The 18,437-nt window shown below is 45.1% G+C and overlaps 1 protein-coding gene and 1 long non-coding RNA gene across 11 annotated transcripts in view; one reads left to right on the forward strand and one right to left on the reverse strand.

Moving 5' to 3' along the window:
- AUTS2 (activator of transcription and developmental regulator AUTS2) overlaps positions 1-18,437 on the reverse strand; it is a 1,250,408-nt gene that overhangs the window by 390,981 nt on the left and 840,990 nt on the right. The window lies entirely within an intron of this gene.
- LOC149120358 (uncharacterized) lies at positions 1,901-5,112 on the forward strand. Of its 4 annotated transcripts, none has more exons than XR_016226381.1 (6): positions 1,901-2,171; positions 2,757-2,864; positions 2,971-3,124; positions 3,608-3,717; positions 4,112-4,208; positions 4,724-5,112. It is a non-coding gene; the product is annotated as an uncharacterized LOC149120358 (long non-coding RNA). The 4 variants fall into 4 exon arrangements; XR_016226379.1 differs by having other exon boundaries at positions 1,910-2,171; positions 2,752-2,864; XR_016226380.1 differs by lacking the exon at positions 1,901-2,171 and adding an exon at positions 2,195-2,672 and having other exon boundaries at positions 2,752-2,864.

The following is an 18,437-nucleotide window of genomic DNA, read 5'->3' on the forward strand; positions in this document are numbered from 1 at the left end:
TCAACTGTCCTCACTGTGAACACTGTTCGAGTGCATGAGTCACAGAACAAATGCCCAAGTTGCTTGCATTGGAGTCTGATTTCCCAGTTGGATCAGCTTTTGAATTTCCTTTAAGATTAAATGGATAATTTATGAAAGGTATATTGAATGGAAGATCTACCAAGATTTATGGTCCTAAGCCCCTTTTCTCTAACCACTAGGTCACACAAGTGATTATTTTCATGTGTAAAAAAAAAAAAAAAAAACATGTCCCTGCATTAGAAATTTTAGTATAATGTGTTAGCTTAGAACAAAAGGCTAAGGCAGTTCTGATAATAACAGCTGTGTTTTTCCTAAAATAGGCTCTCCACTCCCATTAAATGTTGATCAAGACAAACAGCTCCTTATCAAGAATGCCCTACATCTCTCATGGACAGCACTGTGAGAACACAAGCCCACACACACATGCACCATATGAGAAATCTTGGGAAATCTGTAGACACAGATGTCCACACACTGGAAAGTCATCAGTCTGATCACCTATATTCTTATCTCTGTCCATATGTTTATTGAGTGAGTTCAAGTCACATTTTCAGACTTAGGAGTTTTTGTACATACATAATGAGAGGGGTCTTAAAAATGAGTTGAAAATGTGTATTACCGAAAAACTATGCATGGATTTCCAGTTTTTTTGCACCAAAATAAATTTGCATTTTATTTTTTTCAAGAATTTTTAAAAGTACTCTTTGTACATATATAAACACTCCAAGTGTGTGTGTAGAAGACACAAGTAGACATTCCAGTCCAACATACTGACATCATCTAGTGACTGACCTTCCTCAAAAGAGGGTACACAGAGTGATACAGACACAGTTCCACTTAGTGATAAATCTTTTCTAGACTACAGACATTTTCTTTGGTGCCTTCATCAAAATGCAAAGGCATGCCATAAGGTGGCTGGACCACTCACCACTGTTTTCAAATCTGTTCTTTCCTGAGACATGCCACTTGAAATCACTTCTACCACATGGTCAGAACAAACCTGGGTGAGTTTATAATGCCTGGAGTTGTTACTGGCACTTTTTTTTACAGTTATAAACTTCATACACTTCCTAATTACAACTTTAGGAACATGGTGATTCTTCCCACCGACTGGCACATTTTTGAGATTCATCTAGAGACAGTAGATAATTCTCTTTGGGTTGGAGGGATTGCCCAGTGCTACACTTCTGTGACGTTTTTGAGGACATGTGTTTAAACAGGAAAGCTGCAGAGCCTGGTGCATGCCTAATGGAACCAGTACAGTGTGCAGGGGAAGCCCACAGCCAAGGATTTGGTGTGAAAGAGGTGCCTATCTCAAGAGTACCAGCTCCTAACCCGCCTCTCTCCTAGATCCCTATGGCTAACAGTACCTGACTCTATCCATTCATTATCAATGGAAAACAGATTCCGGCATACGGGGGAGGGAGGCAAGTCATTTAACAGCTGTACTCTGTCAGCAAAACTGTGATGATGATCAGTGGTTGTACCTGAGCACCCAGAACGTACCAGGCGGGGTAAGCACTAGATGAGTGACTACAGCTGCTGTCCTCAAGGGGTTCAATGGGTTCTTCCCCGTTCTCTCTACCCTCATTAGACCTCCCTATCATCTCCCATTCCTTATTTCTCTTGATCTTTCCCACAGTTTGTCCTCATACAGGGAATGGCATTCATTAGCTGCCACTCTCGAATGAGGTTTTGCTCCCATCCTACTTTTGGGTCTCTCTGAGCCCACCCCGTGTGTCATTTTCTGAGCTGACCCGCTGATCATCACCATACCTGCCTCTTCCTCCCCAACTGTGAATTTGAAAAGTGATGTTTTGTTTTCTAGTCACTATATTCTATTTTAAAATTCCATGCATCTTTCCAGGAAAAAAAAAGTCGGCTGAATACTGATCAACAATCACATTTTTCTGTGATTGGCATGCATACACATACACAATAGGGTTTAGAGTTTCAGGACAGCACATGGCTTTTATTTGGGGGGAAGACTGAGATCTTTATATCTCAAGGGAACGTTACCCCCCCCCCCATTGTTGCTATGCAGCTTTTTAAAAGAACCAGGTGAGAATGATGAGTTCTATCGGCCAGTGAGTAGCAGGACACAAACTTGCCGCAAAGCCAACTGCAGAAATAAGCCTGGGACAGCTTAGGTGGGTGGCACTGTAACTAAAAAGGGTAACTGACACAAATTCTCCCATATTGCACTGGGCTGAGGGGGAGAGAAAGAAATTCTGACTTTCTAATTATTGCTTTACAATCCTCAACTTCTAAGAACACTCTCGGCTAAATTTGCTGCCAAACCTACTTGTGCCTTCCATGACTCCCTCAGCCGCTCCTGTCTTGGTCCGCACACAATGTCGGCTTCGCTCTGCCCAACAAGGCGCTCTAACAGAGTTTAATCAGTGCCTGGATTTTCCATAACTTACTGATATTTGCCAGCTCTGTCTCTGGCATATGCGGAAAGTCCTTGACGTCCATAAGGAGGATGACAACTTAACAAATCAGTAGCTTTTGCGTACTTATGGAAAGGTTGAGCACAGGCCAGCTGCTTCCTCTATTGGAGGTGATGCATGGTTAATTTCTTTATTTTAGCATACTGTACACAGATGCGGCTGGGTTGTTAATTTTGCTCTGCTACCAGGAGTTACAAGGTATCAGCTATCGGCTGATTTATTTGAAATCCTCCCTGGAACGCATCAGAATTTTAATTGTTTCCTGAATTTCTGTAAGGGAAGAAGAATTGATGTCACTGGAAAATGCCTTGGGTCCCTGCTGACTGAAACTAACTCCCGGTGACTGATTTCCAATTGATACAGATGAGGCCTGAGAGGCAGTGCACAGAGGTACGCCCACGTGAGCCCAGCAGCCCACTAATGGCTAACAGAGATGATGGGGGAGACCAAACGTTTCTTTCCAACAACTCATCAAGTACGCTGTTCTTCTCAACAGATGTAACCGGCGCGGCCCGACACCGACGCTGGCAGAAACAGATGGTGCCGCAGGGCAGCTCTCTGTCGCCTGCTCCCTGGGCTGGGCTCTGCAAGATGGGGAGAGGGCTAGTGTGTGCAGGCGAGTGGGACGGGGCTGCGTTTTCCGGCAGCAGGTAAAATCCATTTGTCACACCAGCTCCAAGCGGGTTTGCAGCACAGAAGTTAATATCTGAAGCCAATGAGGCATTCTGTGCCACCATCGCGGGGAAGCAGGGGTGCGGAGGGGGTGGGGGGGGGAAGCCTCTCACAGGCAACGTCCTTTGGGAGTGAGGGACAGAAGGGAGGATGCGGGTGGCGGGGCAGGGAGGCCTGACCAGGGAGGGGGATGGATGGAAACATAGTGCCTTTAAGGACTTTGCCATTTTACATTTCTCTTTCAAAACAAGATGGCAGGTGGAGAAGGGAGACCATAACAAGAACGTTCTCTCTTAAATGCCTTGGGGGGAGGCATGCTGTCGCCACCACGAGCATGACCACTGCTGAGCCCACCATTACCACTGCCACTGCCACCGAAGTCAGCACTGCCCCCCAATCCTGACTCCAGTAAAAAGTGTCTGTAGGAAAACAAGTATGTTTTCTTCTTCTGTTCTTAACAGAGTCTTAGCAACCTCATAAAAAGCAGCCTCTACGTGTTTGCTCCATCTGAAGTATGAATATACACAACTGCAATCAATTTCCATTGCCTCCAACTGCGAACGCTGCCAAGGTACGTGGCACAGAGAGGATTTTTACGAGCAGGCCTTCAGCTGCCAGGATCCCACCTTCATAAAGAAGAGATTTTAGTCCACTCTGTCTATTTATTTTGTGTAGAGAAATCAAGGGCAATAAACCATGAAGAAATTCACTCTACCTTATTCCATTTCACACTTTTGTCAACCACGCTTTATCGAGTATCTGAATGAATTTTTAATATCATGCCACAAAAGGCTTTGGTCTTCTATCATAGGCTGGGACTCTATCAATCTGATAACACTTGGGAGTTCTGAGAGATACTCAGCACTGAAGAAAACAGCTTTAAAGTTTAGTCATTCTGATGGAATGTAAAAGCTTATATCAGTGACAGGTTGACAGAAAAAGCTGTTTTCCTTTCCATTTCACAGACTTCCACGTATGAACGCCATGAAACATGTCAGGACTTTCTCCGAGTCTATGAAGACGGAGATGGCATCTGCTCCCAGTGGGAAGCCCTTCTAACCAGTAATACTATAAAATTTCATGATTCTGAATTCTGACTGACATTCCAAAGGGCAGGGAGGAGGTGTTTACTATATTTTATAGAACAACATCAATTGCTTGTCTTACCACATAAATACAGTTTTATGCTATACAATGCACTACCTCAAGCATTTCTTCCTCTCTCCCTTTCTCTCTCACACACACGCAAAAAAAAAAAAAAAAATCACAATCCATTTGTGTTAACCACAGAGGCTTCTAATTTCTGTGTAGCAGGGAGCTTGTATTTGCATTTCCCCTGAACTGTTCTCTTTTCCTGACTCCTTCAGGAAGCTGTTGGCATAAAGGGTGAGGAGGGTTCCCACACAATCTAGATTTTTCTATCACAGCAGGAACCATTGCCTCAGTTTCTAACTCTGCTGCTTTGTTGCAATTCCTATTGGATTTGGGTAGAAGCAGCAGGTAGGGAAAATGAAAATGTTCATGAAACCCATGTCGGTGTTTGTGCTGATTGTGGTATTCCCCCTCTATCTTCTTAGGCAGAAAAAGAGGATGAATCTTATTGCCTTGGCAACACACAACGACGCCAAACAGGCAAGTACGATTGTTAATGAATACGCCAAAGGCTACCAGGGTCCTCTAACTCATGTGCATGTGGTCAGCGCCCTGCAAGGAGTCACCTATTAACTAAAAGGGGGTCAGTGGTACTGCCAATTCATTCCAAGTGTCCAAGTAACTCTCGGTTTCTAAGTCAGAACCTCCATTTTACAAAGAGCTTAAAAAGCTAGAAATAGACCCTAATTCGAAAAGACAACATAACAACATCTCTCTGAGTTCACTAATTATCCCTGTGAATAGAGAAGACAAGAGGGGGACAGAGGAACTTCAGAAATACTGGCAACAGCTGAAGATGGAGTCCCCAAGCAAATGTGAGCACGTTGACCACCAAGAGCCAGAGACATACACAGGAACAAAGATCAGAGAAGGGAGAAGTCAAGAAGTGTAGGGACTCGGATGATAAGCCAAGCATCTGTCTAGACGGTGTACTACGAAGGAAAAGAAGATGTAAAAGAAAGACCAAGTTTCCAATGGATCTTTCAGAACACATACCCTCGACAGAGGTGACAGAACCCCCATTAGTTCTTGGGAGTGAAGAAATGCACATATGACAATGCTGTGGCCCTTCAAAGTTCCATACAACTCCATAGCATTTACTTCCATGGCGGGGTCGGGGTGGGGGGAGCAATGTGATTTTCCAAAATATGTAAAAATGCTTTTTGGGGAGGCTGCATGTTTGATAAACACTATTCCAAGTACATGAAAAATACAGCCCATCTGCCCGCAAACCACATCTCCATCTCAAGAGAATGTTTTAAGAAATGATCATTGCAAAGGAAGAAAGGAATCACTTATCTGGGCTGGCACTGCCGGTGTGACTGGCGTTCCCTGCCCCTGGAAGGCATGCACAATATATCTGAAATTCATTTACTCTCCCACCAATTCAATGAGCAGGGTTTTATTATCCATGTTTTATATATGAGAAGACCATGCCTCACACAACGTGAGTGCTCTGTCCGAGGGTGACATAGCTGCTAAGTGTAGACGCCAGGACTTCAACTTGAGTGCTGGTTCCTTCTTAAATATGACTCCCAGGAATTACATTTAGCTCTCCGATACGCTGTGCCCACTCAGTGTTGAGGGTGAGGTGACAGATGATGGATTTTACACTCGAGTCTTCTACGGTGTTATAAAACAACAAAATACAGGCTGCAGTATGGAAGACATGGAGATTAAAGAGAGATAAGACGTGCAGAAGACATTCAAATTCTCTTTTACTTAAAAAAAAAATTACAACTGCTATCCATGTCACTAAGCTTTCTGGACTCATTCCTGCTTCTTGTTTTTGAACCTGGGTGTGAATGTTTTCAAGCCTCTCCTCTCAAATCAGTTCTTCAAGAAACAGGCCAGCAATCTGACATCTTTGATCTCCTTCCAAAACCTCTCTCTAAACATAAAACTTGAACCAAAGGACTGCAGTATCTACACATGTTTAAGAGGACCCAAACTGTCCAGCACATACACAAAGCTGTAATGAATTTTATATCAAAACATTCTGCCAAGGCTTCTTCACATATTCTTTTGTGGCTCTGCTCAGTTTTTTTTTTTTTTTCCAAGAAAGGAGGCCCCACAGGGAGCCAGAGAGGCCTGCATCTCTCGCCCCTTCCAAAGTAATTTCTTTTGTTGAGAGAGTGAGAGAAGGAGAATGGATAGGAGCCTTGAAATCCCACATGTAGGGTACCTCTGGGGATGTTTTTACTTTTGGGGATGCTTCCTGCAAGGCAGAACCTTGGCCATGGTAGGCAGGCAGGTGGCAGGCAGGCAGGTGCCAGGCAGACATCCGAGGGTCTGACGTGTGCAACGTCCTGCTGTTTTCCAGTTTGTTTCAACATGCAGTGCCAGGGGATGGCATTTAAATTAGGAATGTACACTGAGAGCAGCAGTGGGACCCCAAGGTGCAGGTTGTGAGGATGGGCCCTGGCCAAGTCTCCTGACGCAAATCCAAGTATACTGTGGCTGGTCAGATGTGCCTTTGCCTGGGGTAGGAAAGGCAATAAATCACAGAGCGCTCTTACCAATGCTTCGAAAAGCCTCACATCTTGCTGTCTTTTATTCATTTTGTGATCGTATACCCTGCCCAAGGCAATGTTCCGGCAATTCTGCAACTTCTGAGCAGGTGGCTCAATAAAAGTTCACTCATAAATAAAGGGTTATAGCACCTTTCCTAGGGGTGCCCAGGGATAGCCAAAAAACCTACTCAGCTGATAAATGCCTTGAAGGATAGAACCTATTAGCATATTAATTCAACCTAATCTCCATCTATCTATGGCATTATCTTTACAGGAAAAAACATTTTTAGAAAAACCAAACTACGAACGTCAAAGGAAGAAAGTATTGTCTCTTCAGGTGCATCCAAGGGAGCACATGAGTTTTCCAACTGATGAATGGGAAAACCCAGTCACTGAGAGTGGGCATTTAGTCTGGTGATTAAGATGTGTGTAGCCCATGCCAGTGCCGCGGCTCACTAGGCTAATCCTCCGCCTGCGGCACCAGCACCCCGGGTTCTAGTCCTGGTTGGGGCGCCAGATTCTGTCCCAGTTGCTCCTTTTCCAGTCCAGCTCTCTGCTGCAGCCCGAGAAGGCAGTGGAGGATGGCCCAAGTGCTTGTGCCCTGCACCCGCATGGGAGACCAGGAGGAAGCACCTGGCTCCTGGCTTTGGATTGGCGCAGCGCACTGGCTGTAGCAGCCATTTGGAGGGTGAACGAATGGAAGGAAGACCTTTCTCTGTCTCTCTCACTGTCTAACTCTGCCTGTCCAAAAAAAAAAAAAAGATGTCTGTAGCCCACATCAGAGTACTGGGTTTGGTTCCCAATTCCAGCTTCCTGCTAATGCTGACAGTGGTAGTAGGCTTCTGTGTAGCATTCATGGCTCCTGGCCCAGCCCCTGCACACTGTGTGCATTTAGAGAGTGAACTAATGCATGTGAGCTCTCTTTCTTTCTCTCAAATAAGCAATAACAAATAAACTCCCATAACTATTACAACAGGCACCAATTTGGGGGATCAGCTGCCTTCCAGGCACGGTAATGGTGCCTTCGTATTTAATTCTCAAGCTACTTTCAGGAGGTAAGGATGACCACATTCCCCTTACAGCAGGACACTGAAGAACAGAAAGGCCCAATGATCATGCCAGGCCACACGGTGCATAAAGGGCAGCTTTCAGTACAACCCAGGCATTCTCTGGATGATTCTTGAAAAATATTTCTCTTCCTCTAAGCAAGGCTCTCTCTCTCTGCACTCCATGAACTAGACACAACAAGTTCAATACCCCTCCCAATAACCCAGGAGCTCTGGAACCTGGGAAGAGTCTCTCCTTTTCTTGATGCCTCAGTTTCCTTGCGCAGAAAATGAGCGCATGGCTGTGGTGGTGCAGTGAGTGCTTGGGATGCCCACCTCCCATGTCAGAATGCTGCACTGAGCCCTGGCTCTTCTGCTTCCAATTCAGCTCCCCACAGCCCATGATGGCCCAAGGATCTGGGTTCCTGCAATCCAGCTGGGAGGCCCTGATGGAGTCCCCGAACTTTGGCTCTGCCCTGGCCCAGCCCCGGCTATTGTGGGCTTTTGGGGAGTGAACCAGTAGATGGGAGATTTCTCTTTTTCTTTCTCTCCCTCTCTCTGTCATTCTGCCTTTGCAGTTAATAAAGGGATAAATCTTGAAAAAGAAAAAAAGGACAAAAATGAGTTAACTTCCAAGGCAATTCTAAGATGATATTTCCAGTTTTACATATGCAAGCCCTTGTACTGCAAACTGGGATTCAGTGTCAGCGTCCCACAGCACCTTCTGAGACGGCTGACCCGTTTCACCCGTGCGGCTACGGGCAGCGTGGTGTCTTGCCAGTGTCAGGAGTGGTCAACCTTTATGATGTTCCTATCAAGAATCACAGCTTCAGCCGGCGCCGTGGCTCAATAGGCTAATCCTCCACCTTGCGGCGCCGGCACACCGGGTTCTAGTCCCGGTCGGGGCACCGGATTCTGTCCCGGTAGCCCCTCTTCCAGGCCAGCTCTCTGCTATGGCCAGGGAGTGCAGTGGAGGATGGCCCAGGTGCTTGGGCCCTGCACCCCATGGGAGACCAGGAAAAGCACCTGGCTCCTGGCTCCTGCCAGGATCAGCGCGGTGCGCCGGCTGCAGCGGCGGCCATTGGAGGGTGAACCAACGGCAAAGGAAGACCTTTCTCTCTCTGTCTCTCTCTCACTGTCCACTCTGCCTGTCAAAAAAAAAAAAAAAAAAAAAAAAAAAAAAAAAAAGAATCACAGCTTCGCAGCTTCATAAATACCACCCCTGAGTGCTTCTTTACTTCCTGGGCTGATACAAATGTCCTTGGTCCCCATTGTTGCTCACTCAATTTGCTTTTTTTCGGTTTAAGATGTGCCAATTGCTAGGCACCCTGGAGGCACCTCCAAAACACAACGTCCTATTTTCACAGTGTGACATCACAAAATACAGGCAGAATGTCTGGAACTTTGGGGGCAACAAGGACCCCAAAGCACTATAATGATTTTTAATACCTCCTATTTGGCTGTGCAAGGCCAAAAAATGTGTATAGAAGGGTTATGAGTTGATCAGAAACCTGGGGGGAATAATATAAGAAGTAAAAGCCTGTCACTCTCTGGTACATCTGCTCGAAGATACAGGATTTTCGAGAGGAAATTGTAAAATGCGTGTCCTGTACAGGATTAACCCCTTTTCATGAATGAGCCACATACTCCTGGGTGACAGATTGCTCTGTGCACAAAATCACGCTTGTGGGAGGATGAGCGGGGAAGCCAGAGCCTACTTTCCACACGTGGATTGGGGCCTGGAGGTTGAGTCCTCTCCTCCATCCCTGCCTCCCACTCTTCCCTGGCGCTTCCTTCGCATACATGAAAGCCTGCCCGTCATCTCCCCAGAGTCTCATCTGCCTCCCTGTGATCTCCACGTGGTGGCCTTCAAATGCATATCACTGGCCTCGTTCTTGCTCCCCAGTTCTGAACCGACATTTCCATAGTCTACAGAGACGGACTTCACACCTTGACATCAGTACAGCGCAGTCCTACAAAACACAGCTCGTCCCCTTCCCATCCTTCCTCCTCATCTCCCCACCCCTACCCTGGTGCCATTATCCTCACAGGCACAGGGATGTCTCAAACACCAGGATCACCCGGAAAAGCTTTTCTCCCTCCAGCTACACATGGCTGCTACCCGTGGAGGTGCTGGTTTGCCCCCTCCCTGCTTGTACCTCAGTGGGCTGTAGGGAACGTAGGAAGGTGTGGAAGGTGAGCGCAGAAGGCGGAGCAGGTGTGTGTGATCTGAATAAGGTCCCCAGGAGATTTTGTTACCGCTCCCTTCACACCTTGGAGAACCGCTTCTCTAAATCCTGACATTATTTGTTGAGTCCCATTTTGCCCTCACATTCCTCATCAAATTGGTTACCCAGTCCTTGCTGACTGCCTCTCAAAAATACCTCCCCTATCTGAGTCTTCCTTCCCATTCCCACAGCCCCCAACCTCATTATCTCCTGCCGGGATTGTTGTTGCAATTGCTTGCTAGCAGGTCTCTGAACCTCCAGGCTCTCTCGGCTCCAATCCATCTTGCACACTGCTGCCAGATTAACCTTCTAAAGCAGTGGTTTCTAAACTTTGGCGTGCATTAGAATCGCCTGGGGAGCTTGTTAAAAATACAGATGCCTTGACCCTAACCTATAGATTAGGATTGAGTAGGTCTGGGTGGGGCCCAAGGTATATGTATTTTTTAACAAGCTCCCGGGTGATTCTGATACAGTCAAAGTTTGAGATTCTCTGGGCACAGCCATCACCATGGCATTCACTTCAGAAAAAAAAGTCTCAGTGGTTCTCCACTGCCTTCTAAGCGCCTGTGTAAGGTACAAGGGGTGAGCTAACAAATCCAACCAATCTACACACTCCCACTGTACCTCCACGTGAAATTTAGGTCTGTCTCATTCATGCTCCGCCATTTTATTCTTCAAGATTTAGTGCTTTGAGGTGCTAATTTACCTCTGTTTATTCAGTCACCAAACAATGTAGAGACCTTGTTGATATTCAAAACCCAGACTCATCGAATAAATAAACCCAGGGTTCTTCCAACTGAGTATGATCACTGTAACTGAAGTTGATTCAGGGATCCACACCTTGTCAAAGGTGGTTTTCAATTGTGAAGACGAACTGATGTTGACTGATTCACGTTCCTTGCATAGTAGGTCTTACGCCCACTGCATGCTGAGGGTAAGTATCATTAACAGAGAATTACAGAATCTCTCTGAACTCCCATTATCCTAATTCCTGGGGAAATTAATCCTTTCCATTCTCTGCATATAACTTACTCAATGATACCACAACATACTAAATATCTGCATCTAGTTTGCTCTTCTCCAGTTTGTTTTTATGTTTCTGTTGTAGTCAGCTGAGTGGTATTCTTATTAACACTCAACTATATTTGAACCTCAAGGTTTTTTTTTTTTTCTTTTTGAACCAGTTGTGCTGGAAATTGTCATTATGTGGTTTAATTAACTATTATGTTCACTGATGAAAATGAATATTGGCAGAGAATTGTCACTTCTCTAAAAATCAAAGAGGAATGCTATAAACACTCACTAAAAGCTGGAGACTTAGGCATATACAAGGTCAGATGTAAAAGATAGGTAAAAGCAAACAATACAAAATACTACATCTATAAGGAGTCCAGACTTGGCAAGTGCCTAATATCTTCTTCTACTTACACTGGAATGTGGAGGATATATTAGGGATGAGAATTATATTAGAAAAATAATGCAGAACTCTCATAATTGAACCCATAAACACATAAAAGTCTTGGTGATGAACAGAGTAGTGTATAATATTGAAAAGCAATTGATATAATTACAAACATGAACTCAATATGGATCAGAGACATGAACGTAAAACCGAAAATTACACTATGTCTAGAAGAAAACATAGGAGAAAACCTTTGAACCTTGGCTTAGGCAAAGATATGACACCAAAAGTACAATATCTAAAAGATCAGATAGATTTATGGACTCCACCAAAATAAAAAAAAAAGTCTACTTTTTGAAAGACACTGGCAAGTGAATGGAAAGAAGCCAAAGGCTAGGAGAAAATCTTTGGTATACACATATACACACACACACACATACACACATATATGCCACATACATGTTTTATATTTATTTTTATTTGTTATTATTTCTTAAAGAGTATCTTTTATATATTCCAAACTTGACAATAAGAAAAAAAAATTAATTCACAAAAAATACAAGCTTTAGCAACAAAAGATATACATATGGGAAAATAAGTACATGAAAAGATGTGAAACATCATTAATTATCAGGAAAACATAAATTAAAACCAAAATTAGATAGCAGTATATGGTTATCAGAATGGCTAAAATGGAAAGACATACCTACTGTTAGTGAGGACGCGGAAGAACTGGAACTACCATAAACTGCTGTTGGAAATGTAAAATGGTACAACCACTTTGGGAAAAGAGTTTGATAGTTTCGTAAAACATTGAACATGCATGTACCATATGATCCAGCCATTCTAAAAGAAACATATGTTCACACAAAGCACTATTCATAGCAGATTTTTAATAGCCAAAAACTATAAACAGCTAAATGTCCATAAAAAGTTGAGAAGATCAATAAATTGTGGCACATCCATACACTGGAACACTACTCAGCAAGAGGAACAAAGGATCTCTTAAGGCACACAGTAATATGGATGAATTTCAAAATCATCACACAGAATAAAAGACAGATATACAACTATGACTGCACTAGCAACTCTCAACATGTAATGTAGTCTGTACTACAGTGAGTACATCAGTGGTTGCTTTTGTGTGTATGGAGGGGTGAAGAGGCAGGAGGAACGGACAACACAGGGGCACGTGGGAATTTGGAGTGACGGATGGACATATTCATTATTTTGATTGTGGTGCTGGTGCCATGAGTGGATATATACATCAAAAAATATTCAGCTGTACACTTTGAATATGTGTAGATTATTGTATTTCACTTATGCCAGAATAAAGCTGCTTTAGAAAAATTAAATGTGCATAGAATTTTTTTCTGACTGCTTCCTTAAATGGCTTTATCAATTAACTAACTGCATACTTCATTGCTTAAGAGAGTTTTCATGTATGTGTAAAATAAACAGGACTGATGGTGGAGAACAATCATCATTTAGAGCTAAAACAAACGTTGGTATTATCCAACATGAGGTTCAGATCAAAAAGCTGAGGCTAAAGAGAGAGATGGGAGGTTCCCAAGTTCATGCGGCTGTTAACCAGCTAGAGTTAGGAAGACATTCCCAGCTCCCGACTCCTGCAGACTCCGTAGACCTGTAATTTGTGTTCATCAATAGATCACTAAGCACTGAGAATTCTGCAGGCAGTCCCCGATGAAGCAAAGCTGTCAACTAACGTTCCACCTGTGATAAGGCCAGGGCTGCTGGCTGCTAAGACCACTTGGAAGTGGAGACCAGGGAAAGAACCTTTGTGTACAAAGCTCAGTCACATACCCTGATTGACACAAGTAAGATCCATGTACTGCTTTCTTCCATCAGCAGGACGGCACACTAATGACAATAATGCTTCTGATTGAATCTCACCATGGGGAGGTTAATGAATAGGAAAGAACGGTGCACAGGCTTTGAAGAAGTGGAATTGGGCTTAAATCTGTTCTTTTTGGCTTATATCAGAGTGACTTTTAGATTGAGATAAACTCTCCGAATCTACTCTTCTTTCCTGGAAGATGAGATGCCGTCACTTTCCTTATGGAGTAACGGGAATGATTAAATGCGAGTATGTGTGACGCTTCTAGGTTAAGTTCTGAAAAAGTGATTATCAATCCAGTGGTCATTACAACTCTTCACCACTTTGGGTTATATCAGGACTACATCCCTCGTTCTATCTGCTATGGTCCTTGCCGCACCTTGCCCACCACACTGGTCAAGCTCTTCTAAGCCACTAAAGGTTTAATGGACCACATGTGTTGGTAGGAGTATCATATCCCTTAGAACTTTAGAGCCCTTCCAAGGATAATGACAGGGCATTTAACACTAGGGTTGCCAAAATTTATACAAGTGACTAGGGCATCAGGCCCAAGAAGACTAGCTTATTTGTGAATAGCCTAGGATTTTAAGTCAAAAGGCTAAGTTTTAGCTCCACCATAGTATAGAATCTTTCAACAGTCTCCTTATCTGTAAAATGGGAACTTCTTCAAAGGACTGTATTAAGAGTGATGTGACACCGTGCACAGCCCTTGGCACACAGGAAACTGAAAATAAGTTTTAGCATTTATTATTAATGCTGATTAATCATCTGTAGGGGGAAAAATCTTGGCCTGATTTTTAAGTACTAACTGATGGCAAATGGACACAAATACACACTCATATGTGCACATGTCTATGTAAGGGGAATTCTCAAGGGGGCAGAAATAGCCATCCTTTCAAAACAACTGGAGAAGCCTCCAGGGAGACAGGCATCAAGCAATAACAACCAACAAGGCTATTTGTAAAGCAGCTTTAGAAGAGGTAGCGGTGGAAGCCAAAATAGATCGAACAGGTTCCCAAACTCTTGCTTTTTCTTTGCTGAAAAGATGTCAAGGTGAATGAAGAAAATGCTTCAAGCTGCGGCTTGTCGTGAGGTGTCACTGGCTCATCCTCTGTTTTTGATAAAAGACAGCCTGAGCGCAAGGAAACAGGGGAAAGCGAAGAAGAAAAGAGACAAATTGGATGCTCAGCCAACTGGCTTTCAAAGGAGACATGCATTAAAGGTTGATGGGGTGAGGGAGGGGGGAGGGTAGTAGGTTCCATGGAACGGAAACCAAATTATTTCCAAAGCATGTTAGTTGCATGCTTTGGCACAGGTGTCTGGGTAACAGCAAGGAGGCGCAGAGCCCCTCTTTGCTAATCAGCCCGTGCTGTCCTCCCCACGAGCACAGCGGCCAAGATCAATGAAGAGGTGCTTGTATGACACAGCCTGGCCAGGATAATGAGCAGCCGCAGCAAAGTGTGCACACCGGCGCTCTCTCTTTAGTTCAGAGAAGCTACTTGGAAGCCAGGCTATTTTCCGTGACCCTAGTAAGTTCCAGTGAAATCTGGTATTCACGCTGTAGGACAAACCAGCATGCGGGGCAGATGAGCACGGAGGGCAAGCCTCGAAAACTGGCAAGTACTGCCGCTTAACAACACACCCCATTCCTCTCTTCCAAGCCAGCGCACATGCGCTGGGAATCTCCTAAAAACAAGTTCCCGCAGAAGACATATGGTGCTTACTTGCTAAGAAAGAGTGCTAACAAGACAAACTGAGAAGGAACGAGGGAAAAAGCTGATTGGGTTTTTCAGCCTCATGCGGAAGTGAGATTCAGGCTGGGGGCCATGATTGGGCTGCTGTGCACATGCACACCCGGGACAGAGGAGCCCCTGAGCACTTCTCTCTGGGCTCCGCCCCAACAGGCAGACCACAGAATCAATACGGCCCTTTTTGGCAGGAGTGGTCAGCTGCCCCTGGCAACTAGCGGCTCTCTGCCGGGCAGGAAGGGCTGAGCTTCCGTCCAGAGCGCTCAGGTCCTTGAGGGTGAAGAATGGCCCCAGTGGAAAATCTCTCTAGGCTTAACGCCTTGAGAAAAAGATCCTTAGTTGGCTCTCAATCACCTACCAATAGGGTCCCTTTCTAATCCCACTACGAAACAGCAAAATGAAAACCTCACAGTGCTGGGTAGGTTTAGAGGGGCAAATGGCTTCTGAAGATTTATGGAGGACGGTGGCTCACCAAACAGTGGGATGTCAGAAGGAGAGCGGTACCAATGGCAAATGGAATCTTATCTTGAGGACCTGCTATCGTTAGCAGGCGGAGGCAGGCTGAGTATGCATCAGTTGGTTTTCAAAATATGTTATTTACAATACGCAACAGATGTTCTTTGAATTCTAATGTGAAAATACAGGCTTTTTATTTTCTACTGACAGACTAAAAAGTACACTTAATATAATAATCTTGAAAAGTCCAAAGATTACCTCACAGTTTGGAAAATACTATGTTGAGTCATTAGTCCCATTACTCAGTATTTTCAAAACTCACCAGATAAATACGGCACACTGAAACTTCCTGGTAACGACCTTCTATTTTTTGCAAGGAAGAACACAGCAAGGCTTCCCAGAAGCCTCAATTAAATCTGGAAAATGTTTCTAAAATATTCTGAAGCACAACACATGCACACATACTGAAATGTTTCAGGAGATCGCTGCTGATGGACGACTTTCTGCTGTCATTCATTCTTTTTTATTTATTTATTTTTTTGACAGGCAGAGCGGACAGTGAGAGAGAGAGACAGAGAGAAAGGTCTTCCTTTGCCGTTGGTTCACCCCCAATGGCTGCTGTGGCTGGCGTACCGCACTGACCTGAAGCCAGGAGCCAGGTGCTTCTCCTGGTCTCCCATGGGGTGCAGGGCCCAAGCACTTGGGCCATCCTCCACTGCACTCCTGGGCCACAGCAGAGAGCTGGCCTGGAAGAGGGGCAACCGGGACAGAATCCGGTGCCCTGACCGGGACTAGAACCCGGTGTGCCGGCGCCGCAGGCGGAGGATTAGCCTAGTGAGCCGCGGTGCCAGTTATTCATTCTTAAAAAAAAAAAAAAAAAAGGATGCCTCCAATGGGCTGCAGGGTGCACTAGGCTGAGGAAATGCAAAGATGCACAGGAAACAGTGCTTGCCTTCTAGCAGCCTTCTGTCTACAGGAGGACCAATCAAGTAAACACTTACAAAGCCGTGGCAATAAGCTTTAGGACACGGTTAGCAAAGAGTGACAGGAGGGCACCTAGCCAGTTCTGAAGGAGGTCAGGCAATGGAATCATGGGCCACTGAAAATCTCCCTGAGGAAGTCATTACAGAAGTCTGGAAGGTCTGAGCCTGGCCTGGCTGAGAGGCATGGGGTACCCACAGGTGGGACAGGCAGGAACAGGTCAGCACGGCGAAGGGCAGCTTGAGAAGCTCCGAGTGGCAGCCAAATACTGGAAAAGGACTGGGGCTCTGAAGACAAACAGGTTCCCTCATGCTCCCCTCAGGCATCTGCTTTGGTCACTTGTTCCCTCAGAAGAAGCAGGAGGAATCAGTGAAGATTTAGTGAGGGGGCCGGTGCTGTGGGGCAGCGGGTTAAAGCCCTTGAAGCACTGGCATCCCAAATAGGCACCGGTTCTAGTCCTGGCTGCCCCTCTTCCAACCCAGCTCTCTGCTGTGGCCTGGGAAAGTGGTAGAAGAAGGCCTAAGTCCTTGGGCCCCTGCACCCACATGGGAGACCTGGAAGAAGCTCCTGGCTTAGGATCGGCGCAGCTCCGGCTGTGGCAGTCATCTGGAGAGTGAACCAGCGGATGGAAGACCTCTCTCTCTCTGTCTCTACCTCTCTCTGTAACTCTTTCAAATAAATAAAAATAAATCTTAAAAAAAAAGATTTAGTGAGAGCACACGAAAATGGCAGGCATGTGGTAGGTGTCCAAGCAAGGTGGGACTTGACTTCCTTCCTTGGCATTCCTAACGCTTTGCAAGACACACCTTTTCCCGACTCCATATCTCACTTGGAAGAGTACATTACAGCTGGAGCTGATGATAGTCCTACTACTCAACACTGATCGTGATTCTGCAGTTATTCAATAACACCCTCTTACTGTGAGGGTCGGAACTCCACGAAGGGTTGTGCTTATATACAAAATTTTAAATATGGAAAATTTCAGGATGCGTTTTGTTGCATTTGTATATAACAGAGCAGTTCATTCCTTCAGAATTCAAGTATTTGGAAATGTTCACTCAGATAACCAACATGTGTTGAACATGGGAAACACAGTGTGTATACAGAGATACAGTGGATATTCTCACTGCATGATGTGGGAAAAGGACAAAATACAGGCATTGCATTTGCTGCTGTAATGACAGAGGACCCTATTTAAATCAGCGGTTCTCACTCCCGGTGGCAAATCTGAGTTACGCAGGAGCTTTAAGCAGGTTTTGATACTTGGTTGGACCTAACACCATGAGATTCTGACTCAGTAGGAGTGGGTGAGGTATGTGGGCTTTAAAATCTCTGCAGGTGATCGCCGTGCACAAAGATAAGAATACTGCCTAGAGTGCATCACTTCTTTTTAAGTTGTTATGAATTTTTTTTAAATATTTATTTTATTTATTTGAAAGACGGAGTTACAGAGAGAGGTAGAGAGAGAGAGAGAGAGAGAGAGAGAGAGGTCTTCCATCTGCTGGTTCACTCCTCAGATGGCAGCAATGGCCAGAGCTGCACCGATCCGAAGCCAGGAGCCAGGAGCTTCTTCTGGGTCTCCCACGTGGGTGCAGGGGTCCAAGCACTTGGGCCATCCTCCACTGCTTTCCCAGGCCATAGCAGAGAGTTAGTTTGGAAGAAGAGCAGCCAGGACTAGAACCGGCGCCCATATGGGATGCCGGCACTTTCAGGCCACAGCACCAGCCCTACAAAATGGTTTTAACAGTGATACACACAGATATGGTGACCCTCGACCTTTGGAAGGCACCAAAATCAATGGAAGGCCTTCTCTGAAGGAGGACAAGGCCAGGGCTCCTGTCTGTTTACCCAGTGTCCCAGGTAACTCTAAATTACTGGCAAATCTGAGAACCACGACTGTAACACGG

The sequence above is a fragment of the Oryctolagus cuniculus genome, chromosome 19 (assembly GCF_051225735.1).
Source record: "Oryctolagus cuniculus isolate XC-2025 breed Fujian yellow rabbit chromosome 19, ASM5122573v1, whole genome shotgun sequence".
Lineage (NCBI taxonomy): Eukaryota > Metazoa > Chordata > Mammalia > Lagomorpha > Leporidae > Oryctolagus > Oryctolagus cuniculus.